At 46.6% G+C, this 4,647-nt stretch overlaps 1 pseudogene; it reads left to right on the top strand.

Annotated features, from left to right (window-relative positions):
* Positions 1-775: 775 nt before the first annotated feature.
* On the top strand, positions 776-3,617 carry LOC102010693 (annotated as a pseudogene).
* The last annotated feature ends 1,030 nt before the right edge of the window (positions 3,618-4,647 follow it).

The raw sequence follows: 4,647 nt of genomic DNA, 5'->3' as shown, positions 1-4,647 counted from the left end.
CTGCCCGCAGCGGAGGGAGGACACTCTGGCCGCTTCTTCTTCTCAGAAGGCCCTTAGTCACATTGCTGGGGCCTCACCCTCACAGAGGACGTGAACACGGCATCCACAGCAACAGATGTTCCCGGGAGACGACGCCAAGCACAAAGCAAGTGTGACCGCACGCAGAGGCCGGAAAGGAATTCTGTAGATGATTCTATCGATATTCTCTGAGCTAAACAAACTGACCAGAAAAGTCAACGTGCTTTTGAAAAGACAGAAACTCATTTGCTTGAGTTAATAACTGGGGATCTACAGCTAGGGCTGAGTCCAAATCCAAGTTCACTGTGATTCTGTTCACCCAGTGCTGGGCGCCTAAAAGCAAGGGCGCTCAGTCTGCTACAGGTTACGTCGCAGCCTGGTTTTCATTTATTTATTTGTTTTTGTGGTTTGCTTGGTTCTTGAGACAAGGTCTCACCAGCTGTACAGGCTGGTCTGTAACTCTCAATCCACCTGCCTCAGCCTCCCAAGCAGCAGGGATTACAGACATGCGCCACCATACCATGTGACTTGACTCTCTAAGCTTCAGTAACCTCCTCCGAGGTAAACTGGGGTAAAGTATTTACCTCTTGAGAATGTCAATGCAAATGAATAAGATGGCACATATAAGCACTTAGCACAGTTAAAACTAATGGACAAAACGAGTGGAGATGGGGAAGGGACCTGCCTGCCCTCGTGTCCCCGCCATGAGCACCGCAGCCTGGCCTCCGACCCCAGCAACCATCTGACCACATCCTCCATGGAGTAACACCTGTTCAACCTGAAGTTCATGGCCAAAGAACTGAGCAGGAGTGCCAAAAAATGCAACAAGGAAGAAAAGACCAAAAAGGCCAAAATTAAAAAGACCATTCAGAAGGGCACCGTGGAAGTGGCAAGATACATGTCAAAAATGCCATCGGCCAGAAGAACCAGGGTGTGAACTTCCTGAGGATGAGCACGCAGGTCAACACGATGGCTGCCCCAGGGCAGATGGCAGTGACTATGGGCAAGGTGACAAAGTCCATGGCTGGTGCAGTCAAGTCGCTGCACTCGACGCTGAAGACCATGAACCTGGAGAAGGTCTCTGCCTTGATGGACAATTTCAAGCACCAGTTCAAGACACTGGACATCCAGATGCAGCAGATGGAAGACACAATGAGCAGCACGAGGGTGCTAACCACACCCCAGAATCAGGTGGGCGTGCTGCTCCAGGAGATGCCTGACCAGGCAGGACTCAACCTCAATAGGGAGCTGCCACAGGGCCAGACCAGCTCCGTGGGCACCAGCGTGGCCTCGGCCAAGCAGGACAAGCTGTCCCAGAGGCTGGCCCACCTACGGGGACCAGGTGTGAGGCAGGCGGGACCAGGTGCGAGGCGGATGTGCTCATGTCGCACCTGGGACTGTGGAAAGCTGAGACATCCTTCCCCCTGCCTTTGGGTTTACAGCATTGAGGATTCCAGTCTTTTTCCACCCTTACCTGGATCTTGAAGTTCTGTATTGCTTGTGCTGATGTGTATTTTTATAGCTGCCTTTTAATAGAACTAGTTGAATTGATGTATATGAATCTTAAAATTTTGATCCAAACTGCGGTCCCCACATATTCAACTTCCCATTTAAAATGATCGGAGTGAAGGGGTTTTGTTACTTTAGTGTGATTGGTGATACATGGGATGACAGGTGGTAGGTAAAAATGAAAGAAAGGGAATGGCTGTTCGGTTTGGTTTCATGCTGTAAACACTTCCTTTGGCCTACTCAGTGGACAGTGCTGTCTCTGCACAGCCTTTGCTTTTCTTTCTTTGTTTTTGCCATTAAAGCAACACTGCAATTAACTGCTGACTCATTCTCATAACTTTTACTACAATTACCTTGGGAAAGTTTTCAGTAATACTCCGTCTACATTCTGTAAATTTTTCATGTGATTATATAGTTTGTGTAACTGAAACAAAATGCCACATAACTTCATTATCAGGAAAAATTAAATATGTTCATTTGTATTTTCTGTTTACTAGGTAGAGTTTTAAAAAGACTTAGATGGCTTAATATTGGGCAATTTCTACCTATTTTCCTATGTCAACACTTTAAATAGGCTCCTGATAAAGTGTGTTGATTAGCGTGGCACTCATATTTACACACCTAATATTGCCAAAGATTGTTGATTGGTTTGGGGGAAACCCAGGGACTGTGTGTTTGTAGGTTTTGTTTTGATTTGACCAACCAAAAATAGCAATAAAAGTAGAACTGCATTTTAAGTTCCAATTATGTGCATTCATTGTATTGTCTTAAAGCAACAACACTAGAAATTTCAGAAATACAAGTTGGAATATTTATTTAGCCATGTAAATACTGTAACTTGAATCTGCATCCAGCCAGCTGGAAGCTGAAAGGAAAAGAGCTGGGATTGGAAGGAAAAACAGGCCAGGTTCATCATCCCCCCAGTGGTTGTGCATGTCTCTGGGTGCTGAAGTCAAGCGTGTAGCCACCACTTTCCTTGTGGCCACTAACCATGGAGAGCATCATTTTGCTTTTGCTCGGCAAGTGTGTTAATCTATGTTAAGTACTTATGGGTTTTCTTAAAGTCTCCTTTCTGGACAGGCAGATTTCTCCATTAGAGAATTCCAGTGTTTGGGAAAGTAATCGGGTCCCTTCTAAGTTCTTTGAAAATTTCATAACCACATGTTTATCATTGTTTTCCAGGGTAAATGAGTGAAGAGAAAAACTAGCAGGTATACCCTACTGAGGACTGACCTCGTGGTTATGCATTTAACTGGATGTTGTCGAGAAGCCTGCTATAAGGGACACCGGCTGCTGCCCAGCGTCTTCGAGGGCCCCGTGGCTGGCAGCTATGTGACCTCCTCCACATGCACAGAGGCTGCTGTGTGGGTGCAGCCTGTGTTTTAGGCCTTTGGGGCTGGAAATCTTCATCAGAACCAACAAAATAATTTAGTGTTGACTCTTTTGATAATTGAAGACCCTTGCATTGTGCATATAGTCCCATAAAAATCTATTTTGTGAGAAGCAACAATCCTTGCAAATGGTTGACCTTTCTTAAAATATGTTCATTCCATATTATATGAATGTACGTATCTATGAATCAGATATTTTCAAAAGCACTACACGCCCATGGATTATTTCTTCCCCTTTAAAGTTGATGCAGTGTTGAAATGAAAATTATGGAAATTTGTTTTAAAAAAATTATTTTGAGCTGCAAAAAAAAAAAAAAAGTAAGTGATGTTCAATAAAGGGATGCTTTAAGATACATCATTTAGAGTTATTGCAATGATCAGATCCTCAATAAAAATTCAAATTCTGGATGTAATGATACCTGTAGGTCCCCAAACCTACCTTCTCAGTTCTGCTCTGTATTAGAAAAAATCCCACCAAATCCAACTGTCTTAGAGTTTAGTACCTGCATGTGGACATCAGGACCAGCAGCCAATCAGTCCCATCCTGCTGATACCTCCTTCCCCATCTCTCAGGCTGTGGGAAGCCTTTTCCACTCTCCCTGGCAGTCTGCACACTCACTTGTTAATAATATCCAATCCATAAGCCCCATGCCAAAATCTGTTTTCTCCTTACCAGCTCCTGCTCCAGGGTACCGGTGAGCTGATTCCTTTTAATATAATTTTTCCAAACTTCAAGATGGAAAAGCCTAAAATTAGAAGGAAGCATTTGCAAAGACTTCTTTCATGTGTGTCCTCAGGCTGTGAGCTCCAAAGACCATCCTTCTAGAACCTCCCGTTGGAGGTCAGAGGGAGTCTTGTGACGCTCCTGGGACCCACCTCCCGAAGTCCCTTCCAAAGACAGAATGCTTTCTTTGTAGCAGGCACTTCCGTTCACCATTCAGAGTGGTGCAACATGACTTATCTCTTTGTCCCAAACCCACCCAGGGTGATGTCCCATGTCGTCTCTCCTCCTTAACACCAGGGAGCCTCAGATAGCTGGAGGCTGAACCCCACTCTCCTTCCATGGGCAGCAACATGTCTAGAACATCAGGAAAGGCTGGACTTATCTGATGTCTCCAGACCCACAGCACGCTGCCCCCATTCTTCCACCACTCCATAAATTGCCTCAGAAGCCGGGGTTGCCAGCTTGCCCTTCCCTTTATCTGAGAACACAGACTGGTTCCCCACCACAGGATGAGGTGGAGAGGACCATGGCTGGCTCTGCCTGTTGTTCCTCCTTCTCTTCTGTTTGGTGGGGAAGAGTTGAGAGCTGAGGTTCCCACAGCAGCTGCTGGGGAAGGGAACTCTGTGCAGCTGGGCAGGGCCAGAGCTAGTGGACTGCGACCCCAGCCAACCCCACGACCCGTGCCCTTTGTGAGAAGACATAGCTCCTCTGTGCTGAGAGGTTTCCATTTGCTGCCACACGCCCATCCCTTCCACACTGGTAGCAACAGGTGAGCCACCTCGCTGAGGGTGACCTCAACCTTCATCTCAGCCTGACTTCCTCTGCCAAGAGGTCCTGGGTCGGGCTGTATTCACAGTAGCTGCAAGCATTCCTGCTGCACCCATTCTATTGCTCCTGTATCCACTGGCAGGACCCCAGCTTTGCTACACTTGTGGGGTGAAGGCTCGGGGAGGAGGTGGCTGGACATTCTTGTCCAGTAGCGTTGGACAGCCAATCCCATTTTTC

Source organism: Chinchilla lanigera, unplaced genomic scaffold (genome assembly GCF_000276665.1).
Source record: "Chinchilla lanigera isolate Chin_1 unplaced genomic scaffold, ChiLan1.0 scaffold00015, whole genome shotgun sequence".
NCBI classification, from domain to species: Eukaryota; Metazoa; Chordata; class Mammalia; order Rodentia; family Chinchillidae; genus Chinchilla; species Chinchilla lanigera.
This window is presented reverse-complemented; position numbering and strand designations above follow the sequence as displayed.